Below are 12430 nucleotides of genomic sequence, written 5' to 3' on the forward strand. Positions count from 1 at the left end.
GTGATGACAAATAATAACCTTTGGCCATCTCTCAATTAACTATTTCAGGTGACCACCTCATGAAGTTTATTGAAAGAATGCCAAGAGAGCAAACCAGTGATGAAAGCAAAGGGTGGCTATTTTGAAGAATTTAAAATATATAATATATAATGTTTAGACTTATTTCACACTTTTTGTTTATTATATAATTCCACATGTGTTCATTCATAGTTTTGTTGCCTTTGGTGAGAATCTACAATGTAAATAGTAATGAAAATAAAGAGATCCATTAAGTGAGAAAGTGTCTCTAAAACCTTTGACCGGTAGTGTATTTGAAAGGTGTTTCACAAGTCAATGTTATCCAGTTCACATTCAAAGACATTCTATTCATTCCTACACAATCCAACCCAGTACAGTCAGATTTAGATCCTGTGTTATTTTTACAGTCCAATTCAATTAAATTACAGTACAGTCAAATACTGCTGTTCACAAAATATAAATTAGTAGGAGATTGCACTGACTTCGCACGAATTGATTCTGAGCAAACATGTGGTGGCATTGGGAGGAATGGCTGCTTTTTAAAACAGGAAACCCTCAGAATGAGGCTCAGTATGAGCAGCAATAAGCCAAGAACAGGTCGAGATTGACAGCAAAATCAAAAAAGCACTGAGCCAGGACTACTTTCTATATAGTCATATTTAATAATTCAATTAGAATATCATTGAAAAGTCAATTTATCTTAAGGGAAACACGTTATATGGATAATAACACACAAACTGATGTTTTCGAGCCTTCTTGTTAAGTATGATCATTTTCAATTTACAGCTATTGATACATGACATTTAAGATTAGAATCTTACCACAGACCAATACAAAACATTTTAAGACAGAGATGTGGGTTTAATGAAGGTATGTTTAATAACTGCTTAAAGGTTGTCATTATAAAAAGGTGGTTTTAATCTGACAAATGGGCCTCATTGGAACGCATATTCTAATTTATTGATTTGACTGTATGTGAAAAGAAAAACAGAGGGAAAAAGAACATTTATGGCAACAGTACATGTAAATGCCGTATGCCATTTACAATTACTAAAGTTCAGCGTAATGACTGCTTTTCTTCTTTACTAAACACATCACATAATATGACAGCTGTACAATGAAATTGAAGTCAACAGATATAAGTGGAAACAAGACTCATTATACCACATTGCTTTTGTCTCAAAAGCAATGTGGTATAATGAGTCTTTATTTTAAACCTGCAGCATTTTGCACCATGGACCAACTGAGGTGTAATATATTCTGTCATGGAATTTGTTTCTCATTTGGACTTCTCAGAGAACATGACGTCTTTCTTGAGTTTAATCTGTATGTTCATTTGCAACTGGAAGCTTATCTTTAATATACTCATCAGTTTATTCTCTGTAAGCTTGTAAGAGGGTTGGTCCCATTTCCTCTGTTCACACAGATGAATTTAAAATTTCCCTTATTTTCTTTAATCCACACTTACCTGTCAGAGTTCTGCTGTTGATTGAATTCAATTCCAACATTTTATTTGTTTCACATTTTGTCACGATAGAAAGAAATTTACTACTGATCATTGAGATTTTATCCCATATTGACAATTCTGTTCCATATTTCAGTTTCCTTAATTAGTTTTCCTATTCTCCTGTGATCTTATTCTAACCATAAGGTGTGTTTTTGGTGTGTTTATTCAAAAAAAAAAAAAAAAGAAAAAAGAGAAAACTACTTTCTGCGTGTAAACCAATGCAAAATAAAAATATTTCTGCTCAAACTACATCAAAATATTAAAAGTTAGGATGATCCAGAACAATGTCTTGGCAGAGAGAGTTTTTTTCTATAATAGTTTTTATGAACAATGACCTAAAATCATGTTTCTATTACTTCTGAATCAGCATTTAATATCTAAAAGCATTGTAGGTCATAGATATTTATCTCGGAATGTGTTTGAGCAAACAGAAAGTCTTGACAAAAGTTTTGTAAATGAAAAAGTGTAAAATAATACACATAAATCAGGTATGGATTTCTATTTTCTGGTGAAAATAGAAATACCTCATATAAGGTCTTTAGAAGGTGTGCTATGTTCAAAAAGTCAAAATTCATGGTAAATAATGCACATATCTTGCAAACCTTCTAGTCTTCCTGTCTGCAGAAGAGAATGGTTAATTAAAAGTGGTTTGATATACGTATTTACCAGTTCATGTAAAAATCTAAGTTGTCAATTTTGCAACAGCTTACAAGTTAGACAGCAAATATCTTATATGTGATGGCAGAAAATGTCTCGTATAAGAAAAAAAATTATCAGAATCATCCCCAACCTTCATTGTTGTTTTGTCAACTAGACAGACATTACCTGCATATTTAAAAGTGACATTTCTGAGGGGAAAACAAGCAAAAGCAAGCTCAATATTTAGAAGAAATTATGCTCTATGAACTAATAAAGCCGGACTATGTGAACATACTAAAAGACCTTCCCAAGGACACACATCTACAGGTATAAGGGTAAGCTGTTCTGAATTTAGGTATTAAAATGAAATGTGTGGAAGACCTAATGAGACAGACAGGAAAAAAATCACACAAGGTCATATTTCATAAGAGCAGGAATTTCATCCCTTTGGGGCAGAAAAGACAGAACTTTTTGTTTTAGCAAACTGCCCATCAAATAAGCATAATTACCATCAGAATTCATACAGTGTTCTGAGAGTCCTGAAGGCAAGCAGCTCCACTCAAATTAGCAGCTCGGATAAATCACCACTAATTAGCTAATAAAAGCCAGCAGGTGGTTCGGAGCCCAAAGACATCCCCTGGTTGTCTGAATTATGTATATTCCAGTAGTGCACTGATAAAGTAAACGAGTAAGGGCAATAACAGATCGGGCTTCTGGAGGACCCTCTTGAAGTGTAAATGCTCCAATCAAATTCCTGCATTTCCACATTCCCACGCAAATGAATTTAAGGGGCATTGACTCTTTACTCAGATCACATAACCCACAGAACTCTGGTGGGAGGCATATTTGTTTATGAGTTGTCCATGCTAAATACAAAGTTTGCCTTAGCATACACCCATACCAAGACCTTAGAAATGTGTTACATTTTAGAAGCATATGATTCAGACATAGGCTGAAGCACAGCGACCTCAGTGCAGTGGGGTAACAAATGCAATGTTTATGTTTATTTTTTTTTTACCATTTTCTACAAAATATTTGTTGTATAGATATAAAGGGTTTGGACAATATGTGTACAAAATCTCAGCATTACCAGCACAGTTATGCAGATTGAATGGTTAACAATTACAACATTTAATTGTTTGTTTTACAGTTTAAAGTAATTAAATATAATGACATTACTCCAGCCTACTCCAGACTTTCGTCTCTTCTTTTTGCAGCTGACGTGGCCCTGCTGGCCCCCTCTAGCCAAGACTTACAGCATGCACTGGGGCGGTTCGCAGCCGAGTGTGAAGCGGCTGGGATGAGGATCAGCTCCTCCAAGTCCGAGGCCATGGTTCTCGACCGGAAAAGGGTGGCTTGTCCTTTTCAGGTTGGAGGGGAGTTCCTGCCTCAAGTGGAGGAGTTTAAGTATCTCGGGGTCTTGTTCACGAGTGAGGGAAGAATGGAGCGGGAGATCGACAGACGGATCGGTGCGGCTGCCACAGTAATGGTGGCGCTGTGCTGGTCCGTTGTGGTGAAGAGAGAGCTGAGCTGAAAAGCGAAGCTCTCGATTTACCGGTCGGTCTACGTTCCTACCCTCACCTACGGCCATGAACTTTGGTTTATGACTAAAAAACGAGATCCCAGATACAAGCGGCTGAAATGAGCTTCCTCCGTAGGGTGGCTGGGCACTCCCTTAGAGATAGGGTGAGGAGCTCGGTCATCCGGGAGGGGCTCGGAGTAGAGCCGCTGCTCCTCCACATCGAGAGGAGCCAATTGAGGTGGCTCGGGCATCTATACCGGATGCCTCCTGGATGCCTTCCTCGGGAGGTGTTCCAGGCACGTCCCACCGGTAGGAGGCCCAGGACACGCTGGAGGGACTGTGTCTCTCAGCTGGCCTGGGAACGCCTTGGGCTCCCTGGAGGAGCTGTAGGAGGTGTCTCGGGAGAGGGACGTCTGGGCGTCTCTGCTGAGTCTGCTGCCCTCACGACCCGGTCCCGGATAAAGCGGAAGACGATGAGTACGAGTACATTACTCCATATAATGAGAAGTAACTTAGACACAGCAGTTATGCCCAAAGAGTCAGGATTTGCATTTAGCAGACATTACATGAATTATTATTCTCCTGTATTTTCATTCAACGGTACTAAAACCGCAGTTTGAAAATCAGATGTTGAAGAAAAAGTTTGAAATGTAATAGCAGGTCAAGACATAGATTCAAGCAGCAAAATGTATTAGAGTAAAAGTTCTTGTTTGGCCCTGTTGTTTTTGTTGTAGTTAAATAAATGTGGGTATGGACTATTTACTTAAAAATTTGAATTTGAACTAAATGCAGTGTTTTATTGGAGCTGCTAAAACCTGTATTGGGGATTTAGTAACATATCACTTTATGAGTCTCTAAAAGTTGTGAAAAAAAAAACTAGTTATTGTTATAGGGTGATTGTGAAATCATCTGCTCATTTCTTCTCTTCCCTTGACCTGCTCAGTCATCGTTTAGCAATCTTCTCATCAAGACACATTTTAAAAGGACCTGTGGGACTCCCTAGTGGTGCCAGAGTGACCATCTTTGTTTCAGTAGGCTAATCAAGCCTCCCTCCATCCTTTGTTTCCTGGGTTTGATTATCAGTTACTCATTGTATGTTTGTGCAATGGAAATGCCAAGTTGAGACTTAATCAAGCTTCCACTGGGACGCCCCTTGGATGGAGACTTAATATAGCTTGTTGAGTGACAATACAGCACAGTCAAAAGAATCACATCCTTTCTCAGGCACAGAGAGAGTGCAAGAGAGAGGAGCATATCTTTAATATTCTACAGGTCTTGATTACTTTGAGATTCACGGGTTCAAACAAAGTTGAGTGTAATGCAAAGATGAGTGATTCTAGTCCATGAGAAGCTGGTGTCAAACATCAAGTCAAATAAGGACAATTATTTTCTTAGCCTGTCATTGGCCTGTACATTGAAATTAGGTGAATTAAGGCGGAAAGCAACTAAAACTTGTGGGACACTGCCCTCCCAGGACTGGAACTAGCCACCCCTGCTGTGGTGCCACTTACCTTTAGACTCAAGTTTCAACTTCAGATAATTCTCATGTTGCACCACTAGAATGAAAAGGTTGCAATAGGGGTTAAATCAACACACAATAGATATTTGGATTACTGACTCATCTTGCTTGATCACAAGAAATTTCCATTGTATTCAAAAAGCTGCTCATAATAATGTTGTTAATATATCAAACTCCAGAAGTGTTTCAATGCATTTGTTATATTCAGCCACCACATTTCCTTGTCTGCAAACACACTCAGAAAACTAGTTTGCTTCTTTCCTCCTTGGGTAAATGAGCTATTTTCTCTGGGTTAGATGTCCTGAGGCAGTCGCTTGGCAGAGAGTGAAAGAAATGGCAAAAAGGCATCCACACAAGTGGGACATGGGAGCAGATGGGACACTGATTGCAGTGTTGTTTACAGCTGTTGAGGTCCTTCCACTCTGCTATATAGAGGTCAGAAACTGTGTCTGGCTGCCACATTTCACAGCACTACCTTCAGATATGAAGGCATTTCTGTGTAAATATTTGAAATTAGAAAAAACACACAAAGAGCTCATGATTTATGGAAAAACAGATAGCTTGGTTAGTATTTTGTCAGCTAATGTTGAATTAGTATTTTTTTTACAAAACATTTTCAAAAAAAATTAAAAACAAATATTTCAGGCAGCGTGGATAGAAATAAAAAGGACAGAATCTTGCAGAGAAGAGAGAGCAATTGCAAGGAAAGCCATCCAACAAAAAGGTCTTTGATGATCGTTAACATTTCTTTATGCGTGCATTGAATCACTCTCTATGGTTTTACTAGGAACAATGCCAGTTCAGGAGCGCTCCATCAAGCTTCTGACTAAAGTCCCTATCTCAAGCAATAATGGCCCAGAGCGGCAGGTGAAATATATCCACAGTAATCAACCTTTCACAAAGGCACATCAGAAGCACACATTTCTACAGCACAATGTAATCTAATATAATGGGTGGCATCAAGCTGCTTTGCTGAAACATTACTTTCAGCAGAGTATTTGCATGGCAAGCTAGTAACTTTTCAGCAATAAAAAAGCTATATGTCTCTCATTTCTACCACAGAAACTGATCCACTGTAGAAAATGGGAGTTTGATGATAAAAAGGGAATATGTTACACCTTTCTTACAGATGTAGCTGAGTTTAGATATTGTTTGGCATTCTGTAGTTTGTTTCATTGATGTACATGAAAGTAATGCGTAGAAAAGCATCACCATTAATGAGCCATGTGACTTGCAATCCTTTATAAAGAGTGTCTCATTGGAAGTTATCTGGTGGCTCATTTGCAGCATGATTGCTGCCAAATGTCTCTAGCTGGCTGCCCAGAGAATTATAATTGTCGGTTTATTACACACAAAGTCATAAATGTAGGACTGGAAAAGATTGTAACATATGAGACAAATGATTACAGGAAGACAGTATGCTAAAGCCATCAACTTTTATGGAATATATTTGCAATCTGCATCCTATTTTTTATATGCTGACTTTTGGTTGTATTTTTAAACCTACTCTTCTTTGGAGAATTGTTACCACATTGAAGGGGTCGTAAGTATAGACAGCCTGTTTAAGGTCACGCCACAGCATCTCAATCAAATTTAAGTCCAGACTTTGACTAGGCTACTCCAAAACTCTCATTTTTTGTGGTCCATTCGGGGTTAGACTTGCTAGTGTCCTTCAGACCATTGTCTTGCTGCATTACCCTGTATAGCTTGCACTTCAGGTCAAAAACAAATGGAAGGAAATTCTCCTTTGAGGAATTTTTGCTAGAGAGCATTATTTGTGGTTCCATCAGTTAGTGTGAGTCTTCCAGGTCCTTAAACAGCAAAGACTATCACACTACCATTGCCATATTTACCTTTTTGCATGATGTGCATTTTTTTCCAGATCTAATAAAGCAAAAGTTTTACTTTTGTCTGATCAGTCCACAGACTTCACGCAAAAGTCTTCAGGATCATGAAGTAGTTGTTTTTGGCAAATTGGAAACTGTCCTTTGTGTTATTTTTGATCAACATTGGTTTTGGCCAATGCTGATCAAAAGGCTGATCCCAGAGGCTTTTTGTTATTATTGAATTATCAACACCTTAACAGAGGCAAGAGAGGCTTCCTGTGCTTTGTGCCTGGTTCACACGACAAGATTTTAAATGGATGATTTTCAAAACTTGAGAGACCCCACATATGGTGATAACAAATCGGAGATATAACAGGTTTGGTCCTACAGTGTTTGGTGTACAGCCACACGGGAAGCACAACACACTACACCCAAACAGATTTTACTCACAAACATTCAGAGGTCAGAAATTTCGCCCTCAAACCTCTCGACATCAAATGTGAGTTCAGAGTAAATAAATATGGCAGACAGGAAAGAAGCAACGCCGATAGTTTGTGGACTAATTGTCCACAGAGAAAAAAACATTACAGCAAGAAAAGGTGTTGGTTAAAGGAGTGGAGACAGCATTACACAATGTGTTTATATTATTTTCTGTTCTGATATTTCATGGAGCCTTCCTGGTTGATTACAGTTTAAATAAACGTGTATAGATTTCTGGTGCGCCAAGTCAGTTGTTTTGTTTTCTGTAGTTTGGATTCTCCTCCATGTTTCAGACACCTCACCTTCTGATTGGCTACACATTACATTCAACCTGCTGTATGTTCATTTGTCCTCAAGGAACCCCCCACATGCTGGGATATAGAGCCAAGACTATCCAACATGTTGAATATCCCCGATTTAAGTTCAGAGCGGTCCTGACGTCCTTTCCAGCAGACTGGATTACTATTAATGCATCACACACAGCAGGAATATCCCATATGATTATCTTAAGGGCCATCACAATAATTGGGGCATACGTAAGATTGTCGGAAGGGGAAGATCGGATCAAAAATCGGCAAAATTATCTTGCTGTTTGAACCAGGCATTAGATGTTGCTCTGGATTGTTCTTTCACCTTCTAGATGAGTTTTTGATGGGTTCTTGGAGCCAAACCCTACCTGCAAAGGTTCACCACTTTTCCATGTTTTCTCCTTTTGTGGATATGGCTCTCACTGTGGTTTAGTAAAGTCCAAAAGCCTTAGAAATGTTGATGCAAGCCTTTCCACACTGATGGATGTCAGTGACTTTGTTTCTAATCTGTGCTTGGGATTCTTTGGGATTCTTTCGGGGCATAATGTGTTGTTTTCTTAGATGTTTTAGCCTAGTTCAGGTTATCAGACAGGATCAATATAAGTGATTTATACATTCTAGGTCTGGCAGTAGTCAGGCTGAGTGTAGCTAGTAAAACCTAACCAAAGAAATATGGTCAATCGCAGTTATTTTATTACTTAACAAGTGGTGGGCAGTTACATTTTGACAAAAGACCAGGTTGGTTTGGATAGCTGTTTTCCCTTAATAAGTGAAATCATAATTTCAAAATAGATTTTTGTAATTACTCAAGGCATCTTTGTCCGATATCAAAATTTGATTGGAAATATTTAAGTGTGACACAAAGCAAACATAAAAAAAGAAATCTATATTAAAAACATAATAAACAGAATGTAAGCTGCAAATTTCACTGACTCCCCTCGTGCATATAATAACTCAGTTGTAAACCCAAAAGGGCTTGTTGATTATTGAGCATTTATCTTTTATCTCTTAGTTTATGAAGTAAAATTCTTAGATATTACTAAAAATAATCAGGGCTACACCTTATCAGCAAAACATGAAATTTTGAAATCATATTTGAACATTGTGATGACAATATTGATTACAATCAACCCACATGTTACATCATTAATCAATTTATTTTGCATCATCACAATGTCTCCATCAATATCCTTGACCCTCATGGATCTCACTCACTATCATCCAGGTCAGGTGTTGGCATAGAGGACAGCAAGAATCTATCCAAAAAGCAAAATGTAATAAACATTGCATTCAAGCAGGCCTTCATGCAGCTCTAATGATAATAATAATTTTTATTATTATTCTACTCATTTCATTTCTATAAAACAGTAAAGCAGAAAATATAAGGACCTTAAATTGTCTTGAGCTAATTATTATTTTTTTGCATTTCTGTTAGTCAGCATGAGCTAAAAAGTCACTAAGGTTCATCTCCTTAATGCATCATATTAAATCCATAGCTTGATAACAGCATCTTGTCTGATCCTGTATGCGCTACTGTTGTATCTGAATGTATTATGCGATGGTTTATAACTGCTTCCGTCAAAACATGCGATTTTGTGTTTGAGGATTGGGATTGTGTGTGTTGTCTGTTCTTAGTGGTGCTGTGAGATGCATTGCCGTTGAGGCCATAATTTAGTCCATTATGTCCTCTGGTTTGCAGCCATAGCCCCCGGGCCTCTGGCACAGAACGTTGTGTCATTTGCTACCAACTGGGTTTTTGATGAGAGTGTGTGACCTCAACGCCTCATTCCTCACCACTGTCTCATTCTCTTTATTTACATCTGTCTTTAGCATTCTAATTACTCTCTTTATTGCTTTAGCCTGGAGGAATCTGGTACACTGCAGAAAAAAGGGGCTAAGGAAACTGGAGTTTAAACCAATAATAAGCAGCATAACTCCCATTATGCACAGGCAAAGATAGGGACTGGGACTCTCTTATTTTATAGGCTGAGGACAAGAAAGCATTAGACAGTCTAAAAGTGGATATGCAAGGATTCATGCACGTTTTCAGGGAAGCAAAATTCAAAACAATTCATTTTCACCATACAGTGGACTCAAATGTGGCTGTCCCTAGAATGCAACCAGAAAAAGTCTAAATTTATTTATTGTTTATAATTAAAGATGTATTACTGACTTTTTTATTTGTTCTCATCTGGTAAGTACAATGGGTGCATGCACACTATTATTTCTTAAAAATATAAATACAAAACTCATGAAATGTTCTTTCCATTCATTCTGAATCTTATAAAATAGCATCAAGAGCAGGCACAGCAGTCTTTAATGAGCTCTCAACTTTAAAGACTTGAAGGATATTAACAAGCTGCTTGACAAATGGTGCTTAGAAGCACATTAAAGACGCAGCTAATGGTGCGCATAATGACGGCTAATTTTCGATCAGATATAAATTAGAGCCCCCAACAGTTATTTGCCTTAAGGACTTTATGTAAATGATTCTCTTCTGTATAAACTGAAAACTGAGACTGAGTGAGTGAGTAAGTGGGTGAATGAGTGAGTGAGCAAGAGAAAGAAATGGAGAGCAAGAGAGAGAGAGGGAGAGAGAGACCAACTCTCCTTGTGGGTATGATTAATAGATTTACAACAGAGCACTGCTGTCAAAGCCCAGTGAACACACATGCTCGAGACAGCTCTACCACCTCCTTGTTAAGGTCCAGTCTCATCTACAGCTCACTCATTCGGAACACCAAAAAAAGGAGTGTTGAGAGGGAGAGGATTCATGGCTTAATAGCCTGTTGTTGTTTGTGACCCATAAGATCTGTTTGTTGTTTTATCAGGCATAAATTCTGCAAAGACCAGAATTTTAACAGTTAAGTTACGCTATCTGTAACTCTATTGTCAAATGTCAAAGAGCAACTTCAACATTGAATTTACTTTGTATAAACACTGCAGTCGTGTACACTGAAAATAATAAACTGTTATAATTGAACAAATAAAATTGCTATAAACAATTTGCATACATTTTTGGGGGTAGATTTCAATCACTATTTATAAGCATAAGTTATGTCATGATTTAACCTCCCATGCTAAAAAAAGAAGCATTTTTTCTTTCCTTTGAATGAAAAATCATGATTTCTAAACGTAGAAATGGACACAAATACAATTTTCAAAATCATAATTTCCTTTTACTTTGTGTTGAAACTGTTGTATCATATTGTTAGAGGTTAGGATGATTGTCATTTTAATGTGTAAATAAACACATTGTCCTATAATTTCAGATTAAAAAACGTGGTGGCAGGCTTTGCATGTTCATTGTGCACATTTTCACAAAACCATATTGCAGAAAATTATGAATAACTGCAAAATCCAATCTTAATAATTCTGTTGGTCTACCTGTTTAAATCCATAGCTTGTATTTTGACCAGTCAAGACAGATCGGGTGGTTTAATTTTACGTTTCCAGATGTTCTGAGATAACTATACCTCAATAACCAACAATCATTATATATATTTAGCAGCTACTTTAAGGCTTTACGCATCATGGAAACCCAGTCCTGTTTTTCACAATCTTCACTTAAAAATGTTATTAACATGTTTTGAATGTCAGTGTGAGATGATCTCCTACTGTAAGATTTCTCTTGGTTATATCCAGCCAACTGACTTCTCATTTTACAAATCTACAAAACAAACATAACCTAGCCTAGCTTTACATTAGGCAGATAGCTTCATCACAACACTCTAATGGAGTTGTAGAGTTGCACTGACCCTCAAGCAAAAACATTTAAATATTTATTTGGATTCATAAATAATAGTCATAAAAAGGTATCAGCACCATGGCTAATAAAGAAAATACAAAACATGGAACTGGAATGTTGGGTTTTCAAAAAAATTAAAATATATGTTTATGTTTCCATCAGTAATAAAAGCATGGAAGAGCTGAGAAAGCTCTGGGGAAAATGTGGGAACTTGGGTTTGCATCAAAATCATTATTTTGGTATCAACCACATGTCAGGGTGACTGAGGCTTTCTCTAATCATGCCCCTAAGCTATATTAGTTATAAAGGACGTTTTCAGTGTCAATAAATTAAAATGACTTTTCAAACTATCTATTCTTTTAAACCAATAAAAAAACAAAACAAAACAGAAAAACATTCTATTTTAATTGCTAACGTTTTCATTTCATAATAGGAACAGAGAATAATATATGTTTTATTTCACAGAACTGGAAAATAAAGGTTTGTCTTTAAAGGAGTTTCACGTCATCAATAATTTATATGTAAGAGAACTACGCATGACTGCACAGCTCATATTCATTTCAGTTTAGATTTCAAAATAAAGGTCATTGAGCCAAGACCTTTTTACTCAACTTGATGAAGGAGTTTATTATTATTTAATTATTAGTAGTATATAATTAAAGTTTTTTTTTAAAAAGAGGTAAAAAAAAAAAAAGCTTCTGGAGCTGATTTTTTAAATCGTACGTCTGAGCGTTTCTTATCACATTTTTTTTCAAATTGCGGCAAAAATAATTTTGCATTAATCAGTTTAAAGGGAAAAAAAAACATTTTCAGTGTTTAGTCTTCTAGCTCAGATTCCAAGCTGAATGTATTATTATTATTAT

This window comes from Girardinichthys multiradiatus, chromosome 5, assembly GCF_021462225.1.
Source record: "Girardinichthys multiradiatus isolate DD_20200921_A chromosome 5, DD_fGirMul_XY1, whole genome shotgun sequence".
NCBI lineage: Eukaryota > Metazoa > Chordata > Actinopteri > Cyprinodontiformes > Goodeidae > Girardinichthys > Girardinichthys multiradiatus.